This window comes from Anser brachyrhynchus, assembly GCF_964034855.1.
Source record: "Anser brachyrhynchus genome assembly, chromosome: 5".
NCBI lineage: Eukaryota > Metazoa > Chordata > Aves > Anseriformes > Anatidae > Anser > Anser brachyrhynchus.
Genome location: NC_137699.1, coordinates 45,250,562 through 45,274,444, shown reverse-complemented (window position 1 = coordinate 45,274,444; position 23,883 = coordinate 45,250,562). Strand labels below are relative to the sequence as shown.

Below are 23,883 nucleotides of genomic sequence, written 5' to 3'. Positions count from 1 at the left end.
TGTAGATGCCTACTTAACACTATTCAGAGACTACTAAAGCTAATTCCCATCATCACTTTCTATGGAAATGCCACCTAAAAATGTCAGGTGATGCCTGCAACTTATATCTAAACTCCGGAAGACTGTGTGTCATCTGGCCATCACGCACTTAGAAGTGAGTGCCTGAGTTCTTCTTCCATGTCCTGTCCTCCAAGGGTAACCAAAGACCTCAAGCCTTGCATCTCTGAGTGCAAGATGCAAAGACGTAGTGTTGCCTGCTACGCCACAGACAGCAAATGTAACGCAGAGAACCTTCACACAGAAGTGAACGTTCAGGAAGATGCCCTGCAAAGAAAAACAACTCTTTGTGGAAATCTCTGGAGTACTGCTAACTTCTAAAATCGGATATACATTAAATGAAGGTACATGCAGATATAACAATCATCGTGGTCAGACAAAAGGTTAATCTAACTCAGTATTATCTCTCCTGGGACATAGTAAATGCACAGGGAGAAGTATAAAACTAGGGCAAGCACATAGCAATACTTTCCTAAATATTCTCTCATGCTCCAGATATTGTAGCTTTAAAACTATGCCTTTAAAATATGCAATCCATCCCTCGAGGGGAACTCGGGTCATGAAAGGAGAATGAAAAGAAAGCAGTTGCTAAGAGTAGATGCACACATTGCCACAGCACTGTCAGTGGAGATCTTGAATCTATGCATGGGAGAGTTGCTATTCAGAAGCAGGAGGAGAGGACATGCTCTCACGCTAACCTTGCAGAGACCCTCACGGTTAGAGAGGCTAACAGCAGTTCTTGCCTCCTTTAGACCTATGAACTCGCCTAAATTCATCATCTTTTCTTTTATGGATCAACCAACAGCGAGGCACAGAAGAATTTTCTTCTCAAATGGCCTACATTCACCTACAGATTTTTATTTTAGATAAAATGCATTCATGTCTTAAGTGTTTAATGTTTGCTGCGTTATAAACTAAGACTCTGCTGACTTCTTAAAACCCCTACTATCACCGAAGTTGGTAAGAAAAGAAATTATGACAAAAAATTTGCTGTTAAAATAGCATTTTAATCTAAAATTTCTACAGCTTTTTTTTTTCAGAATTTCAAAACTTTTTGTTTAGCATCGCATCTTTTTTCCTGCTATAATTTTGTAATCAAACTTTTGACTCTAATCCAAACAGAAAACAGTCTGGACATTAAAACTGTTTGCATTTACGATGCAAATCAAGCAGTCCTCTTCTCAAATATTTCAGTGAAAATATATGTATTTAGGGAATGAGAAAACAAAAAGATGATTTGTTAGTCTTTGCTGTCAGTTATTCTGATGTTCATAAATTGCAAAAATTCAGTGACAACAACTGTGTTTCCATGAAGCTTATTATACGGAAAGCAGAGGAAAACATATAGTTATGCAATTAAATAAGCACACAGATCAATGCCCATTTATTTTAGCAACTTTTTGTAAAATCCAAAAGGGAAAATAAATGCAGGTCAATGTGGATCAGAAGAAATCAGGGTTTATTCAATCAGCTCTCCATAGCTGCTTTAAAACAGTTCTAGAAAAAAAACATCTTGGGGAAGAAAAGCTCCCATTTTGCAATATTACCTCACTCAAATTTGTACTTCGTTTATCCTAAATGGACTGGGATGTCTGGAGTGCAGAGTGGCATATCTAGTGGCATCTGGACTATCAAAGAATTAGGCCTCCAGTTAGTAACATTTCTTGAACTGTGGTTTGCACAGAACTACTCTGCTTTTCTAGTAGTAAACAGAGCCAGTACCAAGTGATATTATTACTGATCTATCATCATAAAGATGCTAGCGCATCTAAAATCACTTGTGAAGGCATACAGAAATCCACGGCCCATGCAGCACTATGCCTGAGCACTGCTTTAGCACTGACTCACAGGGAAGACCACCACGCATGCTGCTGAAATCCAATGCTGAACCACGTGGCACCCTACGGGAAGGCCTGCACACATAACTGGAAGTGAAATTAGTGTGCAAGTCCCCCCGTTGCTCTATATAAGGTAAAATGTTTGAGAATATTGGAAACCGAAGAACTATATCAAGTGAATTTCCTGGGCTGATTTCTAAACAGCCTTATGATGAGCACTACGGGGCCCTATGAAATGCACTGAGGAGAGCTTCAGAGCAGTCAATTGCTCTGTCTGAAAGGGGACACAAAGGAAGAATAAGCAGAAGCATGGCTATCAGCTTATTCTTATGTGAAGCAAAGTGGGGCTGCTAAAAAGCCCTTTCTTGGAAGTGGTCTATTTGTATCAATCTGCTATCGCAGTTTATTTCCTTTGCATAAGCAGTGTTTATCTTGTAAGACTATCTGGGGAGGAGCAAACAACTCTGGTCGCAGACCTGTATTTTAATGAGGTTTCTGAAGACTAAGGCCAGAGGAGCAGATTTCAGGCGATTAATGGTATTCAGCTGGTCTCATCTCAGTGCAGATTTGCCCTCTGTTACATGCAAAGACAGAGAGAGCCTAGAGAATCAACATCTCACTGTACTGTTTCTCCCTTATCCCTCACAACTTTTATTTCACCAGATCAATTACTTATCCTGTCACACATTACAATCTAGTAAACTACAAACTCTAAACAATGGGGAGGAGGAGCTGCGTTTTGGTTCTGTGTTTGCATGTAACGATGCAGTACTCTCTGCACTTTAGTGTCTTTGTTTCTCAGGGCACTGCTTCAAGCTGTGGTAACTTCAGCATTGCCAGCCACTTCTGTTGCCCTCTGTATCTGCTTAAGATGCATATTTCCTCTGAGTCAAATCACCTGATATGGGAAGAACCTGGTCCCTGCCCTGCAATGAACTGACTGCTACTGTCAAGTTATTCAAAATTTTGCAATGGCAGCACTGCTCCTAGCAGCTTGTTTTATTAGTTCCTAATTTATATTAATTCCATATGCTGCAGTGTATTAATATCTCTCTTCCCTCTTGCCTTTAGAAATAAAAAATGTGATTTATCAGTGGCCTCTTTATACTGCCAGTATGTAATTGCACGTGGGTGAATTGTTAAGTTCTGAGGGAGCTTTATGAAGGGATCAATCCTTTTATTGCTGTAGTAATGAGCTTCTAATGGTTGGCTGGATAGACCTCCTGGCCTTCTCATGGAGGCAAGTTTTAGCCATCCGCTTCCTATCTGCCCATTAATCATTGGTCTCCCATGACCAAGGGCAATAGAACTGCACTATTGAAAATAGCGAGCAAAAATTGAGAAACATTGCTTCTCATTAGCTCCACTAATATATAAATAGAACAACAGTGCAAATTATTTCCTTACATAGCTTGAGAAGAAGGCCTGAATGGCTCAGGGCCATGGTAAAGACACATCAAGCTTTTCTTCTCTAGGTCACTGGTTCACAGCTAGGCCAGAATAATAGCGACCTACAGTCATTATCAACTGACAGCATGTTTAAAGCCTCACTCTGAGGAACCAGCACAACACTGCTGTTAGTTGTAACTCTCATAGTTGGTCACTGGAGAGCAATAGCAGGTTCCTTCTGCAAGCCAGAGAGCAAACCTGCTGATGCAACTGCACTCCCAAGCCTAGTGAAAAATAAATAAATAAATAAACTGAAACAATGAAATCTGGTGCCAAAGGAATGTTTAATGTGTGAAGAAAAGCGTCAAGACGAGAGGGGAGGAGCAGAGACTGCTCTGCTCAGGAAAAGGAGCTTTGTGCTCATTACGGGCATTACTTGTAACACAAAAAAAGATTGGTTTATTGTCTGATATGGGTCTGTCCTGTCCTACATTACAAAACTGGTGACTTGAGAGGTCAGCTATGGATATCTCTTTAGGATTTCATTTAGCATTACTAGTAAGACATTGGGCTATCTTAAATGTCCTACCATGCCTATCACACTTCCTGCTGAAGAGGTAACAGATACGGCTCCACTAACTTCAATGTGCACAAATTGCTACAAGTGTGTTTTCTCCTCAGAGTATGAGGTCTTTCATGCTTGGCATCAAGGAAGCCACTTATATCCACATAAATACTCAGCTCCAAGGCAGCTGAGAAGCCATCTTCTCTCCCTACTATAATCCAATGGCGCATGGAGAAAAACGATTCCAGCATTAGACATACGAGCAGAGTGTCTGGCCATGTTTGGTGAATATGTCATCTTTTATAAGACCAAAAAGTCTTTTTTCTTGGAGTTTTTAGACCTCATCCTCATGATAGTACCTTTTCTAAGTTCCTGCCAGAAGGACAGTGCAAGAGGCTTCACATACTGCCACGAGATTGATTTGTGGAGTCAGTAAAAAACCAGCAATCAAGTGAGCTCCTTAAGCCTCTGGAGATGGCAGGAAATGAAGCAGACGGACACACACTGCTGCAGAATCACCAGCCACACAGCACAGTTGCACACTGTGTCCCAAGGAAAGTGCACTGTGCAGTCCAGCCAGAATGTTATCTAGCAATTACGTGTGCCTGATTTCTCACTGAGCTATCAACCACGAGCTAAGCAGTCTGTGATTCAGCTCCTGATCAGGCAATATGTATCCTTCCCATTTGAGGGAACTGATACATCATCTTGTAAGCAACAGCAGCACTGGACTAGTAGGAGTTTCCACGCGAGTCCCTTATATTGTCATAAAAACACAAGCCAAGATAGGTAACAGCAGGCTTACTGCATGTACAGTGAATTATTCCATAACACATTATTTCTACCAAAGTGAAAAGATTTGTATGACAATAGCTGAGAAGTGCCATGTGTTGAGGGAAGCAAGCAGCAGCAAGCTGGCTGTTCAATAAGCAGAAGCAACATCTCATTTCCTGGCAGTTACCTTGCAATCTAACACACAATTCATGTAGCATTTCCCCGAAGAGGAGGACCCCAAAAGATTTTTACAGCCTACTTTTTCAGAATGACATCTCATCACCAAAGGAAAGATTGTTCTAACTACTGCAAAGCAGGAAAGAATCTGAAAAAATAAATAAAATAAAATAAAAATATTACAAAATCAAATGGTTCCTTATCAAAAGGTCTAAATTTTGAGAAATTAAAATTTGAGTTACATTTCTTGTCTTATGTGCTTAAATTGACTCCTTGGTGCCACCTCCACGCATTTGCTTTTCATCTGACACACTTTCCTTCCCCAGTCCCTAAATTGTCAACAGTTACAACAGCCAAATAACTAACACAGGAGAAGGCAGATCACGCTTGGTACAACTTTTTTGAACACTGCATCTTGCATATCCCTCATTGCCCATGGAGTCTTAGACAGCCATTCTCATCTCAGTCCCCGAGGTTCTTCCTCAGACAGTAGAGGGGTAAAAAGGGACCTGAAGTCACTGTGAATGTGCAGATAGTTGTCATCAGAACAGTGCTGGCACTGCAGTGCAGTCTGCCAGCTTCAGTGGCTCTCCTTTAGATGGGAAAGTACAAGAGAAACCCTTAACATTAGGAACCTCGTGATGAGTATCTCCATGAAATGAAGAGAGAAATGTTCTGAAATGATACGTTTACCTTTAATTTCTGCATCCAGAGTTTAGGTTTCTTTAATGATGTACAAATTTCCTTTCATTTTGGTGTGCACAGAAAAGTAAATGATGCAGAGAAGTACACAAGAAAATGCAGTATTTGGTTTTGCTTTCATTCACTTATCTGGGAGCAGCAGTAGGCAAGCACGTCTGACAGTGATACTGCTTTAGACATCGGACTACTGTTTTTAGCTGTAACTCACCGTTTACCTATTTTTGCAGCAATCTGCTGGCTTTTCTGAGAAATGGTTGTGGTGTAGACAACATTAGACTCTGGATTTACTGTTCCTGTAATGAAAAGCCTGTCTATATAGGAGATACGTGGCCTGACTGCCAGCGCTGACTCCAGGATGTCTGGAAAACGTGAGGCTGACAGAGTACACAGACCAGAGCTCCTACACACACAGCCTGCCTTCCTCAGTGGAAATACGGACAGTGCTGAGCAGTGGACACAGATTCTGAAAAATGTATATTTGACTTCTTCCACAGATAATGTGGTGGGGCTCCCATGCATTCACTTGCACTTCTGGAAGAAGCCACACTCCTGATCACCTCAGTACTGACCTGCCTGTATGGTGAGGTTTTTAAATAGATAACCAATAACCAGCCATTCAGGGGCATCACTAAGTGGTGTGCAGGGTTTCTATTGATTAGCTCTTATTTTTTTTTTTTTGATTATCCAGTCAGAAATACAAAAACAAGAATGCTTGTTTAAACAGAAATGTAAGACTTTGGCACTGTGGTAGACAAGATTAATACACTTTTTTTTTTTTGCTTTAATTTTTCAATATGTTTTATCATTCAAATTAGGAGAGCATTTAATGCAAAATTTTCCTCTTTATACTTTGATGAGTAGCAAGAGATCTCTTTGCAATGGCAAATCAAGTAGATTTAATATTTTAAGATAAATACAGACAAAAACATCTGAAAGGTTTCTTCATATAAAGATTCTTCTGTTCTTATTTATATGCTCTCTCAATGTGTATATAGTTGAGCCATTGGGTTCCTAACTTCTGTGGTAGGACAGGCACAGAAGCCACCACCCCCAGTAGTGGGGCACATAGAGCTCATGAAACCCTCTGCTAATGAACCATACTTTGGAAATGGGCACAAAGTGAACCTAGTCAGAATTATCCATGACCCAATTTTCTAAAGTGTTCTGCCATTGTCATTTACACCAATGAAAAAAAAAAAAAAAAAAAGCCCCAAAAGACAACTTTTACCAGACTGGAAATGATGCACATTTTGCATTTATTATTGCTGGCACAGCTATGACAGAGAACTATGCTCTAATTTTCCAATTTGGTGGCACGTTATGGCCAGTTTGCCTGAGTTTAGACAACTACGGGAAAGGCAAGAGGCAGTCAAAGCCCTGTCATCTAGAGGGCAATCTGTCTTTGGCTGTCAGCCGTACAAATGTACGGACCAGCTCAAATGTCTCTTGAAGGAGCCTGAGCAATAGCACATTAAAGAGCCTGGGTGCTCTGCCTGGAGAGGCAAGGGCAGTGATGTGAGAGCCCTGCCAGCCCAGAGCTCCGGAGAGCAGAGCCAGTTGAAAGGCAATGAAGTGCACTGTCAGCGGCAGCTGAGAGTTGAGTAAACAAGTCCTGTTCCATCCTTCTTAAGCCTTTTACTTATTGTCTAGTAAATTGGAAGGCATCAAGATTAACAAGCTTTCAGTCAGGCTATGGGAACAGCTGGACACTGAGTGAAAAATGCTGCAGTTTAGAAAGCAACATCCAAGGCCTCATTGCACCGAGTACATTAAACACCTGCACTCACCTTCATAGCACTCACTACCTGCCACTTTAGGACAACCCTCTGCCTGCCCCAACTTCAAACACATAATAGTGTACCTTAAAACAATTAGCAATTAATACAGTAGGCATGCAGTGGAAGTGCCAGAAAATTAGTGTCATCAATCACCTGGCAATACCCACTGCAATCTCAAACAGAAATCTCATCTCCATATTATGATGCAGCTCAGAAACTGAGCTAGTATTGCCATTAACTGAGATAAAACGCAATCTACAGGATTTCAACCCTTATTTGAAATTCAATTTAATAAACTCTTCTCCCGTTAAGCCAGTTTCATTATTTAAACAACAACATGCAGTAAAAATACCTCAAGATTAAGGTCACAATTTAAATGATTTAGCTGTAAGTCACAAGCAAAATGGTCTAGCATATCTCTTCCAAACACAGATTAAAATACTGTTCCACAACTTGGCGTGATTTACTCTCTTGAGAAGAGTCTGGTCCTCATACATTAGGGATACATTTCTAAGGAGGACTGAGCATTCTCCATGTTAACATGGGCTCTTCTTTTACGTACAGTCACAGCTCTGTTGCAGCTGCCCCCACGAAGGATGAGAACCTGGCACAGGCAGCACAGAACCACGGCCATCCAGAGATGATGACAAGGCAGAACAGCGCTGAACAGCTCTCAGTTCATGGGGCATTTTTACTCTCTAACACAATGGCACAAAACTGTGTTTACTGCCATCTTCACATTCCACTGCCAAATTAATTTCATTCTATGTCTCAGTCATAGTCCCATCTTTTCTAGAAAAGACATCCACTGTTGCTTACAGACTAACATACTTGCTGGTGTACAATTTGCAAGTGCTTACCTTCAGCGGTGAGTCCAGGATCTGGAGCATTACACCACCACTGATGACTAACTGAACTTCTGCTCCTCTCCTGCTCTTTGGCATCACACAACCTCTAGCTCCCTCCCAGCAGGCTGTAGGTTGTTACACAGCACTGTACCGCTCTCAGCTTCTCTTGGAAAAAAGTGTGAGGTCAGAATTTCAGAAGTGTGAGGTCAGAATAGTGCCCACAGGCAGGGCACTAAGAAATTAAAGCAACAGATGCCAGAAGGCAGATAACGGTAACGTGCACTACAAAGGCACTGAGTTTTGAAGTACTTGACAAAATGCCATATTGTGGTGGCAAAGCAATTACGGAGTTCACAGTCTTCCCCACCAAGAGAAATGGGTCAGTTTTCATTTCCCCAACCTCTGTTTCAGACTTTTGGCAGAACCAAACAGGATAAAATTTATTTCCACTTCACTCATTTGTAGATGTCTAATTAATAATAGAAATATAACTGCATTAAGAAAATCTGATACTAAAAAGCGTGGATGTGTGACAAAATTAAAATCTGTGGTTAGAGAACACAGGGCCATTATGGTAAATTAATTTACTCTTTAAGCAACCATGTGACAGGTCCTGCTTTTTCAGATGGAAAATTAGATTACAGAGTGCTTAAAGAACAAAGTTCCACCTTTTTCCCTATGAGGTCTCCACTTTTCTTTTTAAAACTTTGTCTCATTTTTCTCTCTCTGTTAGAGTAGCCCACACCACAGCCCTTCGGGGCAGCGCAGGCCAGGCTCAGGTCTGCTTCCAGTCTCGGAGCCTTTTAAGGATAACCAGATAAAGCTGAACAGGTCAGCAGAGCGGGCTGGCAAGGAGTAGCAGGCACTGTTATCCATGTCAAAGAGCAACTTAATACCACCGTTAGATTTATCTAGCAGAAATCTTCCATGTTGGGGGAAAGTATAAAGGGCAGGGAGCATCACTGCCACCATGAGGTTTGGTCCTGCATTCATGTCTCACCATAGCACATAGTCATATGTGAAGGGAGGAGAACTGCAGATGCAACTTATCTTGATTTCCTCACAGACAGTGAATTTATGATTAAAATATTGGGAGGAGACAGAGAAACATATCTGTGAACAATATCAAGGGATCTTCTACAGGAAATAAAAGCTACGTCTGTATTTTCGAATATGAAACATTTGTTCCTTTACAGTCCATTCAGTAGAAAATATCCCAGCCATTTTACATCAACAACTGTATTTTACATCTGAGCTCTAGAAGAGCTACTTAGCAAGGAAAGTCATTAATCAATTATTTCCAAACCAGTATTAACAATTAGCTCTTAACAAGCTTTTTCTGTCTTTGCTTTTGAAAAACAATTGGTTCAAGCTAAGCTGATTTCTGTACCTACTCCAGCACAAGACCTGTGGTGCAGTATCAGCAAAATATGTCAAGTGCTTAGGGAAAGGCTTGCTTGTGAACTACAGCAGGGACACAGATAAATAGGGTATTTCAGAGGTCAGCTATAGATGGCATTACGTCCTATTCTTACTTTGCCAGTGTGCTTCATCAAAGGCCTGCAACAAGAAAGCACCCACTCGTAACCCAGAAAGAAAACTGTCATTTTTCAGCCAAAGATCTTTCAGCACTTGACGAACGTGAAGAGCTTGACCACTGCAGTGTGCTGACGATGCACTGAAAGAGAAGGGCTTTCAGGAGCAACACGAGAACATAACTTGAGTGCCTCCCTGCAGATGCCACGCATGAATGTATGTGGCACAGGCTACGTCTGGTTGGGCATGAAAAAAGTTAGAGGCATAGACCTAGGTTGTGTGTGGCCACACAGATAGACAGAAGGACAGACACACACGTGACCTTATTACCTATACAGAACAACAGAGAAAGGAAACTGAGCTACAGATACATACTAAAGAGAAGCCAGAAGCCAGGGATTTTAATTACTCCTCCACACACACTTGCTTTCACACGTCCATGAATGTTCCCCTTTCAGCATCCCCAAAGTTCATGACTGTGTCCAGGTCATTTAGTGCTGCTTCAACATAAACAATTAGCATAGGGCACTCTATTATCACAGTGCTGCTTTATAATGAAGTACTTAATGGTTCAATTAACAACTTTTAACAATTGCTCTTCTAATTTCCTCTTTTCACTGGTGTTTATTTATTTTATTCCACTCCTCCTCCCTCCTCTTGTCAAGCAAATGTAACTGGGAAAAATCTAATTAGCTGAGGATATTGCTTTGCAAAAACTTTCGTAATGACTTATTCTTGCCTAAAAACCCTGGGGTGTCAGCTTCTCATGTGTCAACAGCTTCCTACGAAGCCTCGTCATTTTATATGTGAACTTTGATCCATAACAGAAAAATTAATGACTAACTCATATAGCTTAGTGTATTAAAAGGAGGCAATTCAGAACTAGCTGAAGAAATCTTCATTTGTCTGTGTTTCTGCTTGTGCATTTGTCAGAAACATGCCACATGACTTTATCGTGTGATAAACTTTCAAGTGAAGTCTCTGCCTTTAAACAAGGCCTTTTTTGCCAAGTTTAGCTGCTCCTTAGTCTATGCTGCTTTTCTCTCTCTTAGCCTTGGGGCAGCCTGTCCAAAATAGAGGACCTTGAACAGCAGCAAATGTTCTTGGCTATGCCACATGAAACCCTGTCTGAAGTGGACAACAGAGCTCACGCCAAGGTCTATGTGCTTCCACCTAGGAAATCCACTCTTGTGATGTATATTTGTCCTACAGTCCCTAAATCAGCTCTAAAACGATGCTGCATCCTCACATCTTTTCTCAGACCTCAGCTAACGTCTACCTCAGCCCTAGAGCACAAATCCAGCCTGATTATGCATTCTCTAATGGCAGTTCCTCCTTGCTGTTTATTTGGAAGTCAACGCTTTGGTAGTCAAGGAAATAAGACAAAACCCACCCCGCCAGTTCCTCTGTTGTATGCACCATCAGCACGGTACTATGAATCAGAGGACTTGGCCTTGTTGGAGTTGCATCTTTCCATTCCATTTCCTCCACCATCTCCTCAAAACTTTCCCACTTATTTGCTCAATTTGTGTCCCCTGTAGCCCCTCCCAAATCTCTACAGCCCATAAGGACTAAATTAGCTACCTCCCACTGTTATTAATAGAAAATGACCTGGATCACACATCTCTTCAGTATGTCAAAGATCACGTCCTTCAACCAAGGACTTACAGTCAATCACATTTATCTACACTGGTGCCTTCAGTAACTGTATAATATTTCTCTCTGTGAACCACACACTTTCTGTGTTTCTTTTCTCCTCCAAACCCCACAATTCACCTTTAACACTCACATCCTTTTCAGAATTTTACATACAAAGGCCTCAAAGCTCTTCACAGATGTCAATAAGCCTCCCAAAATCCAGTGAGGGAGAAAAGCATCACTATCCTTATTTTACAGATGGAAAACATAAAACATTAAGAGGTCAAGGGACTTCCCTGCATAAGTGCAAAAGCTCAAAAGAAATCCAGGACTAACCTCTTCCAAATTTACAGCTGTGCAAACACATGAAACCTGGGCTGTGATGGGAATAAATTAGAAATTATATTCTCCTTGATCAAGATATAGAAATTACAATCCTCAAAATGTACAATATCTTTTGAAAGAGGATCACTGAAAAACAGCTAATTCATGATTTAACTCACAACCCCTAAGAGGTGATTTTCTGTAATTGTACTAAATTGTGCCATTACCATTTAGCAGGTTTCATCAGAACAAGATGAGATTCTGCTAACAGGGACAAGTGGGTGAGTTTCTGGGCAACAACTCTTCCTGGGAAAGTTCCTCTGAAGTCATATGAAAGAGAACCAATGGAAGATATCAAAGAACACAAAAGATTGCCTCTGAAAACACCGTGCTCCTCAGAAATCAAAAAATGAAATAATCAAAATAATAATAAACAAATACTATCCACGACATTTACAAGTGATATGACATCCACACTCAATCCATCCAGTGTGCTCTGCTTGTTAGAAGAAGGCAGGACTGACCAAGCATTCATGACCACAGAAAGCTGCTATTACACAGATAAAAATCTTCACAGGAGATAAGAGCCCAGTCAGAACCAGAACACTGGCATTTTCAATCAGGCTGTGGTTTCACTTTGTGGGGGATTATCATCCTGTGTATATAGCACCAGAATACCATATGGAAAGTTGCTGCTGCAGATGGAAGAGATCACGAAAGGCCTCTTGTAAGATTTGAGTAATTACGGGATACATTAAGAGCCATTGTCTCCAATCCCTGCATATGGTTTTACCTCCAACACTACATGAAACCTTAGTAAAAATCATAACAATGTCACCTTTCAGCTTATCTTTGATTAAAGGATGGCAAGAAGGAACTCTGGTTCAATATTCTCCTTTCAGGGTATCTATTTTTTCCCACTGTATCAGTAATCTTTGCACTTTTAACAAAAAATCATACTTTTTTCCTGAGAGCCAGATAAAATGCAAGAATCTAAAACTACTTTTCCTTCTTTGTGGGGAGCTGCAGCCTCACCAGTAACCAAGAGAAAGCAGCTGTCTCCCTGACAAGGACTACAGGCACAAAATCTGACATGCAAATTTTACTATAATTTATGTATTTATAAACTGTATTGACAGAAGCACATTAAGACAAAGGGAATGATGTGCTCTAACTTAAAAAAAAAAAAAAAAGCTTGTCAAAGTTTTATCACCTCAGACAATGGCTCAGCTGAGTTTTAGGGATGGCACAAATGGGAACTCTTAAAGATATAAGATACACTGGTGACATTTAAAAAGACAAACACCAAGTACTAACCAAAGGGAGCTAATTTAATAAAATAAGGGTTTGGCAGTGAGTGTTTATTTGTCTTGGAGGACTTTTTTTTTCAAGAGCATCATTCACATTACTCATTTTCAAGCTTGGTTACATCCCTAATGGATAATTTTCCAGTTACTACCCTTATTAAAAAATACTAAGACTATTTCACAGCAGTAGTCCCAATCACTGTAGTAATACAATGCTATGGATTATGCTATTCATCTACAAAATGCTCTATAAATATTAAAGAATAGAACACAATACTGCAATCTACCTCGAATAAAGGTAGACTGTAGCTATGCTAGCCTAAGAACTTCATTCTCTGTTCCCAATCACTGCAGTTTCCTGTTTGCATCCTTCTTGCTCTAAGGGGTTCAGAAAAAGTAGAAGAGTGGTATTCCCTGAACTCTTATTACTTATTTGTCATCTAAATGAGAGGTAAGGCTTGTTTAAAAATCTAAGCATGACAGTGAATACCACACCCATGAAAAATGGCCTTTTGCTTTTCAAGGTGCCTTTGATATTCAGTGAAGGATTGAACAGCCAAGGTAGAATCTTCTCCTAGAGGTGCGTATATTGAAACGGTTTTCCTAAACTCAAACAGAACTGCATAGGACTACACTAAAAGCTTTAAAAATGACACTGTGCAAAAACCATTGCAACTTATGACCTTTAAAAAGCTTTTTTAAATCATTCTCTAAGATGCTAGGTGCATTTATTAGCTTCAGAGGAGACTGGAGAGGAAACAGAGAGAGGATAAGAAATGAAGATTTTCCAGTTTAATGATTGTTTCTAACACTACTCTTTCAGGCCAACAATGCTATTAAGAGGTCATTTCTCATAAAGACCACTTTGTATAAACTCCAGTGCACTTCAGCTTAGACAGCAGCAGCTGCTTATCCAAGGCCTAGAGGAGGGGCTGGTTCATACAAACTTTCTATCTGCACTAGGATGCAAGCACACATGATTTTCAGGCAGAGAAATTTTCGTGTTGCTCTGAAACTGTGCTGGGACTACAAAAACACATTCTGTACCAAACATGAAAATGCCATGTTGCTAATTCATCATCACAATAGATCTATCAAGTGTATCATTTAGGTCTCTATTATAACTTTAAAAATAATTAAAAAAAAAAAAGATAGAAGAAAGATACAACTTCACTAATACACTGTTTATTTTAATGCAGAAGCAACTACAATTATGTAAATGTTAAGTAACCATAGCTGATTAGCTCTGTTAAGGTTAATTGCAATTGAATATAATTCAAAGATTCATTTGAAGCAAATTATGTGTTTTTAATAACCAACATTTTCACATTGCATAAAAACAGCTGGAAGGAAAATGCTTTTATGACTAGTAAGTCTCGGTTAAAGTCTAAGAGACATCAGGGAGGTTTTCTTTTTATGATATTGCATACACCTACTCTCCCTTTCAAACACTGGAATAAGACCTTATAATCACAAAATATTGAGCAATTTTTGTCTGGAATTCAGTCCTCCTTGGGTAACTCAAACTGGTACCACAAAACATGAGCAATATATATTCAAAATCAGTCAGGAAAATCTTAACTGCAAGAGGCTTATATCATAATGGAGTGACAATCATTTCTGTACTGGGTACTTACAAAATTCATCAGTGATCCAACTGATCATTGATGATGTCAAGACATTACTTTTAAAAGTAATGTGATGTCTTTTAAAAGACGTTACTTACATGATGGGAGAGTAAATATTCCAGTCTTACAGAATGAAATGTTTTCAATAAATTAGCAGTTTGTTTTCAGTAAATTAGCAGTTTGCTCAAGATTTGTGTACTGATACTGAGACACCCTTGTCATTTTACTATAGAGTATATTTTCATTATTTTTTCCAGTCCAAATCACTGTCAAAAGCACGTGGCCTTCCAGAGACGCATGGCCTTGCAGTACAATAGAGGAGCAGACACAAATGTTCAAAGTTATCATTTTATGTTTTTCTACCATGTTGCTTTAGAGAAGCACTTTCAATTACCTGCCTGGTCTCTGAAAGGTTAAACGAAAGTTCTTATCTCTTCCAGAGGTGCTATTTAGAAGAGTTCATATACTTCCTGCAAAATACCTAAAGATACTATGCTAAAAGCACTGAATAAAGCCATAGTAATGCTTATGCAAGTTAAATCTTTCACCTACATTTTTGCTCATGGCTCTAGAACCATAATTGTGATAGGCATCTGTGAGAGTTAGCAAAAATCTACCTTGGATTAGAAAGTATAGCCAAATTCTGTTATGCGAAGTGAGGCCCTCAGCTCCTAGTGATCTGGCAAGCACTGTGTAAATAACTACAAAAACATCTGGAAAAAGCAGAAAAGAAAAGGGATGTTGACAGCAACATTTGTGAATTACTAGCAGGGAATTCTAAAAGAACCATGACTGGAAGTGAAAAGCCCTTCTTCATTCCACAAACTATAAACAACGAGTTGAGCTATTAACCCACTTCCCGTTGACTTGACTTGAAATCAGGTTGGGTCTGTGTTCAGTATAAACCTGAACACCTTGTTGTAATTACAGAACTGTGCCTCTTCTGGGCCACAAGGGAATAAAAATAGAGGTGTACTGCATTCTGGCTATTGCTTGACATCTGGACCCTGTCACTGAAGCTGTGTTAAGTTAGAGAAATTCTACGTCTGAGACAATGTACTAATCCTATGAGAAGGAGCATTTCCACTACTTAATGCAATGATGCTATACACAAAAGAGATTAGCAAAGCTCAACAGAAGAATGAGCTGAAACATTTGCCAAAACTTGGTCTTAAATTTGTTCCTTCTCTGCATTTCTGTTCAGCCAGCTGAGCATGTTTTGCACATTGTTTAATTCTAACTATACTAACAAAGGTATTGTTAATCATTTTTAAGCTGAAATTTAAAAGAAAATAGTGAAGCTACCCAGATTACTGTGGTGGGAGGAGAACTCAATTAATGCGTTTCTGCATCTCTGATAAAATGTCCAGATGCCATCCTTTTTAATGGCAACGACCTTCTACATTTGAGGAATATAAATGTTTATTTAAATAATTTGGTACTACATATTTTTTACAGAATCTTTCTAATGAAGAGAACTGGAGATGAATCACAACACTGGCAGAAGTTTTCTAAGATCCTAGTCCTAAACCCCAGGCATTAGACTTGTTTTATATCTCCCTTAATACCATAAATACTGAAAATATATCCTATACATCTCAAAGCATGAATAAAGATGGACCATCTTAATAACATTATAAGGATTCCAAGTTTTCTTCATGACAGCAAAAAGCTATCTTACAAGAAATATTATCATGGACTTTTTAAAAATCTATATAAAATATATACTTATTTTGGACACAGTCACATCATTTTCTAATATGGGAATTATTAAAAATAGTTGGTGCAGAATGCACCTATTTTTCAGTGACTTTTTACCCTACTGTCTCCTTTCTGTAAGTTGTAAGCCTCTGGTATGAAATCCAGAGCTATGCTGGTTTAAGAGCTAGGTGGCTGATGCTGTAACTCTTACGTTGCAGGTCATCTCCCTTGTGTCAGGTTGGGCACGTGATTATTTCCTCAATTCTTCTGAAAGAAGCTGCCAAGTGAACAAAGTTAGTGCCTATGACCTTTGGTCAATTTATTCTGACTTCAAGAATTCCATGAAAGTACTATCAATACCAGCTACTTAGTTTTATTCATTGTTTTCTCTTCATGGTGTCATCCTTGCAGTTCATAAAACTATTTTGTGTTCTTTCTTCACAGAACGTACCTTTGATGTCATCATGCCTGGTTGTGTCAGCGGGAAACAAATATACTGATTTGACATTGTATCTCTTGATTTCTGTGACTTTCAAAGGCAAAGGCAATGGGTAATGTACTATCACACACCATAAATCCATTTTTCATGTAACACCTTATCGTCTTCCCCCCACCGTACACAGTTTAGATATGAGACATCCTTTCTCCAACCACCTCAACACCTGCAAGACTCAAAAAGGTCATGTAATGATATTTCAGTTGGTCCGTGATGTATTGGAAGACTTCTCTCAAGTTCAGACAGTTCCCAGGTTAAACTCCATTTTTTTTTCCATAGGTAACACTAGCAGTACGTCTCCTTTTCTAAGGTCTGAGCACCAAAAATTTCTTTACAACATTGTTTTACTTTGTGGGCAACCCCTAGTCTCTGGTGGCCTGGTGCCTTCTATTGTTCACAAGTTTTGTGCCATGGTAAGGAATACAGGAAGGAACAAATGGACACAAAACCAGGAGAGACATTCCCAAGACTCTCTCCCAGTAAATCCATGCCTCCAGTAATTACTTCCAACAATAAAGAATACAGCAGCAAGATGACTCATCTGACTGCCATATTGCAGAGAACTACTTGTGTCAGAGTGCTGGAGTGTTGCATTGTTGGCTTGGAGAAAACAAATGTTTATTCATGACAAAAAAACAACTTCTAATGCCATCTTGTCTTCCATAATATATCATCAAGATGATCTCCCAGAAAAGAAAAGTTAGCAAGACACATATAATTACTACCCTTTATTGTGAAAGCTGTACATTCTCCTCATGGAGCAATATCTTACCTTGTCTCCTCTCTCCCCTGCTGGCTTTGACTGAATGCAGAATTTTTGCTTCCTCCTCCCCCTGTCTCCCTACCCTGGTGAACTGGGGACCTTCTGTTGCCATCACTTCTGAGCATCCTTTTGCTAGAAGACTATCCTATTTTCCCACCTTTAAAATGTTTTAGTCTGGGGATAGGAGTAGGGAGATTTTTTTTTCCTTTTTAAGCAGATTTGAAAACCCAAGCTCTTAACCAAGCCTCCAGAGTCATTCTCCCTTAGAAAATAATGCTTTTAGTTTGACTGTTCTAAGATCAGAAACAAAGAACAGTGCTTATGGGACCTGTAGTAGAAATGACTACACGGCATTAAACAGTCCCCTGGTTTCTGCTGTTTGAGCTCTTCAGCCCAGAAATTTAACTGTGCAGGAGGATGTTTCAGATACGGGAACTACCAAGGGGATCCAGCAGAGTGAGGCCCAGTGCTTGGGATCAGGCTGTAGACAGGCCGATGTAAACAAAGTGTTAAAACAAGGTCAGGAACTGAGAAACTAAGGTGGATACCAAGTTGAAAGGCAAAGTAAAAACAATGACAAAGGTCAGAAAAATGGAGATTCAAGTATGGCCACAAAGGCTGTTTTGCAAAACAGGAAAGTTAATCAGGAGTCAAGCTCCAAAAGAGAAGGGAAAGAGCAACAGCAGAGAATAAAAAATCCAAATGGACACTAGAACAAAGGAGCAAGGAAGTCCTGGTCAGAACCAGAAATCGGAGATAATTGCCCAGCTGATGGATTAAGTTTTACACCCCTTTGGATGGAGCAGATCACCCAGCAGGCCAGCTCGCAAGTGCTTGGGCTTGTCAGGCTCTTTCATGTCCAAGCTGGAGCCCAGCTGATGACAGAGGAGTTTGGTTGTCCAGCTGAAACACGACAGACAAGTAACAACCTTTAAATAAATCACATGCTTTCAGAACAGCTGGGCAAACACTGGTTCTTGTGACTACATTTTTACCCAAGCATGTAACGAAAATTTCTTTCACCTCCTGATGGAGATCTTACAAAGTCAAGCTACAGACCAAAGAGCTGAAAGTTGAAAAAGGAGTTGATCTGGGACATAAAATCCAACCAACTGTAACCAGTGTTTGGGACCTTTCTGCAAGTAGCACATGAATTGCTCATTTCACAGCCCTGAACAAATATAATTGACAACAAATTTTTAATACTCTATCAACAAGTGACATTTATTTACAGCAGCCCATACAGCAAGTTTTAAACTCTTAGTGCATGACATTTGTGGCTTCAGTAATTGCAGGGCAAAGAAAAGCCAGATTCAAATGTGCATAACAGAAGTTTGCTGCCTTTGATTATAGTGGGCAAAAGGAGATTTCAGCACTGCAACTGCCCCAGGGGTTTATGAAGTGCTGGGAAGAACAGTGTCTGACAGGGCGAGACAAGATGCGGTTCTGCTCTCTGGATCTCAGATAACCATTTGTCCTGTCCATGGTATTGCCACAGCTCGTAAACTGCCTGCCCAATGAGGCCTGAATCTTTGCAGAAAGCATAAGCACATCTCTCAGGACCGTTATCAAGTCTGCCTTGATGACATTATTCTACTGAGAGTCTCTGGTCCTCCTGGAAATGAATGCTGCGAGCATGAACTGCATGTAGGTGTGTTTACACCTACACTGGTACTCATCGTAGATTAGGCCAGGCAGATGAAGCATAGCAAGTCAGGACCTTCTATAAACACTGATACCTAATGCATAGGTAACTGGTTGAGTAATTGCTGATAATCTCTGTTAGTTTGATGTAGCAACTTAAGGCTTTGCTTTAGGATCAAGCCACAAATAAAGGGTAGCCTCAGACTTATTCAGCCAATTTCTTAGTCTAAAGCAGAAAAAGCAGGTCCCCAATAATTTGTCTGATAGCTCATTACTACAACACAAAGGACAGAGAGCAATCTCTGTATCAGAGACTGACAAAAGCTAACACCGAGATGGAGTAAGGAGACCACAACACCCTCCAAAGACACGTCTAGGTTTGAAAAAAATAAACCTTTTCAGTGATGTTTTAAGACTGCGTCCCCAGCTTCAATCAAGTGCATCTTGATATAACAGGAATACAGCTCAGAGGAACTCAAGCGACAAAGTGCTAAAGAATGTTTTACACAGAGTCACAGCATGAGGAGACTTGCTAAGAACTCTGCTGGCAGGACTCAAGAAAAAGCTGAGCAACTTTAATATCAGGGTAAATGAAAGCAAATTTTTTTTAAAAAAGGAAAGAAGAAAAGGAAGGGCAATGTAATGGAAATCTTGTCTGACTACAAAGGCTGATGAGATGAAAGGCAAAAGGAACTTCGTGTGTTTTCTACCTTCTTGTTTTTGGTCTCAGATGCACTGGCATATCTCTGTAAATGTCAGCAAGTCAGAAAGCAAATCAAAAGAAACAGCTCTGATCTAGGGAGTGTGCTTTTGAAAAGGAATAGATCTACCAAGGGTGTAATGTGGCACATCAGGCCACCTGGATAATGAGGGGCAGCAGATGAGAAGGAGGATGAATTATGTCAGCTCCTACATGAGAAGGCTGATGGAAGAGATGAGGCTGCTTTGCTGGAGCTTTCACTAGGAATCTTTTACGTAGCAGCACTTTGGGTCTCAGCTTTGGCTCCCTCTTTGCCATACAGAATAAGTGCTGTTGGACATAAGATTTCGAGGAGCTAATCTCATGATTGGAGCCATGGATGAACAAGCTCTCTCCTCAAACTGTTTCCAGAAAGCTTGCAAAACACTGAACTAAATTCTATTTTCCTAGAGATTCAGAGAATATTGTGTAGTTAGAAGAAATTGCCTAAGTGCTGGAACTTGTGAGCTGCATCTAAAAATATTGATTTATCTTTTAAGATTACTAACTTGTTCAAGAACTTCTTCTGATGTCCAAACAATCTTATCTTAAAATTGTAACAAGTAAGCAAGTTATATCCATTCATAGATGTAACAATAAATTTGTTGTTGTTATTTTGTGATGTTAAAAACAGGGAAATGAGTACATAAATTGACAGAATTATAGATAAGCTTTTGAGATTTTGTCAAAAATCTGTAGACAGCAAAGTTTTAATGGAGATTTTGGAGCGATGTGAAATGGTGTAATTACTCTGATGCATAAGTAAAGGGCTCAAAAGAGCAAGCTGAAAAAAAGGCATTCAAAGGAGTAACCATGATCTCTTTCATTTATGTTTTAGCAACATACTTATTTGAAGTCTTTACTTTTAGCATGAAATAAAAATAGGATGGATGCGTAAGCAAGAAAAACTTGTTAACTTGTGAGAAAGACCAAATTAATCCTGGAACGCTGTTGCTTTTCCTCCTCAGATTTTGTGTTTTACTTACACAAATATTCATGTAACTTCATTTACTGTGCAAAGTGGATTTCATAGCTGTGTGCTGGTATTCTGGAAGCAAATTTTACATTTACTCATGTGAACACTCAAACTATTCAAAATCCTGAATGAATTGAAAAAGCATCATCTGACTTATTTTTGCTAATCAATGAAACTCAACTGAAGAGCAAAAGCAGAATAACATTAAATCTTTTTGATTACAATTAGATTTGGTGCATTAATTTAGAAGCTGGACATCGCTTTGTTTGTTATTAAAACAAGTTCTCCGATGGCTAATCATCACTTATGAACACCGTGACAACAGGACACGAAAAAGGATTGGTCCAGTTAGATAACAATTAAGCATCAACATTAAATTTCATCCAGTCCTTTGGCTAGCTCCATTGCTTGATTTTCCTCCGAAATTATGTTCTTTTTTTCTTCAAGTTTCACATTATTCTGTTACCCACTTTCACTCACAGCCACAAATGGAAATACCAGAAAACAAAACTTACTGGAAAACAAAGCCATGAATGAGGCTATTTCTGTTCTGTTTCAAAGCCATTCAGAGATGTCAAAAAGCTCAAACAAAAGTCTGTTCTAATGAGATTTCTTCTCCAAAGATTTTTGGATGCACTTGGATAGGCACTTGAACCCTTCAGGGTTTATCTGATCAGAAATGAATTGCTGGGCAATCCTCATTCTCACAGGTCCAAGTCACGACCTGGAATATCTTGCTGTGCTAGAAGTGGTAAAGCAACAAGACTAATAGCTTTCTCACATTATAAGGTTGGAACTGACTCAAGAGAAATTCAAGGTAATTAATTGGAGCACAGTAACTTTTTCAGGGTGCTTGGTATCATACCTCAAGTGCTATTGCAATGCATTTCCACCATAGCAAAAGGTACAACTTTCACGTGTAATAAATGAAGGTGCAATCACTCTTAATCTGGACACATCCACATCAATGCTGATTTTCATTTGAGGATGCAAAATTGAGATGTCAACAGAATGACAGAGTGACCTTCATTTGAGTGGTCTGGAGGCAAAGTAAATTGATGGAAACACACAACAGTTTTGCAGAAAGCAAAGAGGATTTGCTGGCTGACAGCTTTTAAGCGAAGCTGCTTTCTGGGCACTAGGGAATCATACACTTTGCTGTTGCTTTGGTACATTGCCATTTTAGTCATTTCAATCTGTCCAAGACTGAAAACATTTATGAATGAAACAGTCTAGGAATATACTGCCTGAACACACTTTTCCCCGCTAAGACAAGGAATAAGCCATAGCACGAGCTCAACCTGTTAATCAATTTAAAGTCCCTGTAATATCATAGAGATATGAGTCTTACACATAGCTCAAAAGTCTGCCCTCATTCTGACCCGAAAGCTCAGGCTGAAAAGAACTGTGAGAAACTCCAATAATTACGGGTGGTAATTTAGAGAACTAATGCAGGTTGGCAGGTTGAGATGGAAAGAAAGTTTGAAGGGAATTGTGCACACCACTTTGGTTTTACAGGTTAACCAACATGCAAGTGCAAGTGTGGCCAATTAATAAGGGTTGCTAAGAGTGAGGGAGGTTTCTCCATCACCTTTTTTCTTTTCTGTTCAGAGTAACACTGGGGAATAGCACATAGCAGCACGAAAACAAACAGCAGCATCCTTAAACTGTAGGGCTGGCTCTGCAGTTCCCATGGCGACAAGTATGGTTACTTAGTCATTGAAAGAGGAGAATCCTTTCCCCCATCACATTTTCTTAAAAATTAATTCTATTGTCATTCTTCTTATTTTTTAAGCAGGTAACAGTTCAAATAATTACAGTTTTGGTCCTTACAACTCCTAATCTCAGAATGAAATACAGCAATGCCAAGAGCTGAGAAGACATTCATGATGGCAATAAAATAGGTGGTTTAAGAGCAGCCTGGGGTGTAGGCAACATTGCCCAGTGCTGCGGTGCATGCTGAGCAGCAGGTCGGGCCCGCCTGCTGCCTGGCTGCTCTTCAGGTTAAGTGGTTGTAAGACTTAATTCCATCACGGCTCTCTCATTGAAATGAAGGGAGAGATGCAATTAAGGGCAGAACTTGCTTCACTGTTTGCAAAGCCCAAGGGCTTTCTGCAAAGGAATGCAACGTTGTGTCAGGCATAAAAAATGAAAGACCCAGGACTGCTTGTATCTTCCATGTACTTGCAACATCCTTGTTATGTATGTGTACTCCCTCTCCCCCTACAACAACTCTTTCTATTGTCATCAGCATTGCCTTATTGAGCAGCATCCTGTGTTTTCTGAGCCAAAGACTGTGTTTTGTCAGAAGGTTTGTATGGATAGGGATTTGTAGCATTTGTGTAGATTTGTTTGGCCAAAGATCATTGTATGTTACTTCAAGGAAATACAAGTTTTCCTCCCTCTACCCCCCGAGGTTACTTGCCAGAAGTTTTTGAAGGTGTACAGCATAAGCCAAGAATAGATTTTAGTGGGTTCTCAGCACCAATCCCATATCTCCGTTAATTAGAATTAGGCAGAAAGGAAGGAAGGGAAGGAAGGGAAGGAAAGGAAATCCAGACATACTATTTAGATTTCTACATCAATTCCATTCCCCTGTGCCTACCATTTTGACATATTGCCATGAATAAGCTTCCTGATAGATTTAGTCATGAAAACAGCTATTTCTAGACAATATCATAAACTTCCTCCAACTAAAATTATAATTTACTGTCACTATTATTTGCACTGAAACTTAGTTTCAGCTACCAAAATAAAGGATAAAAACACAGTCACCCACATCTCAGATGATTCAGCTGGGATTCTGAACACAACACATATGAACCAACTGACTGTGAATAAGCTTCAGAACAAGAATTACTCACAGAAATGAGCCATGAAGGAATCAGAAAAAACAATCTACTTCAGAAACTTTTAAACATAAGGGGTGAGAGATTCTTACTGATTTTAACTGACCATGCAGAGAAGAAAGGCTTTGCAGAGAATCGGTTGAAGCTCCACATC

The 23,883-nt window shown here is 39.7% G+C and overlaps 1 long non-coding RNA gene across 1 annotated transcript in view; it reads left to right on the top strand.

Moving 5' to 3' along the window:
* Positions 1–20,812, top strand: part of LOC308195285 — a 35,169-nt gene extending 14,357 nt beyond the window's left edge. Inside the window, exon 2 of the long non-coding RNA XR_013951391.1 lies at positions 16,707–20,812. This is a non-coding gene — a long non-coding RNA (uncharacterized lncRNA). The remainder of the gene's footprint in view (positions 1–16,706) is intronic.
* The last annotated feature ends 3,071 nt before the right edge of the window (positions 20,813–23,883 follow it).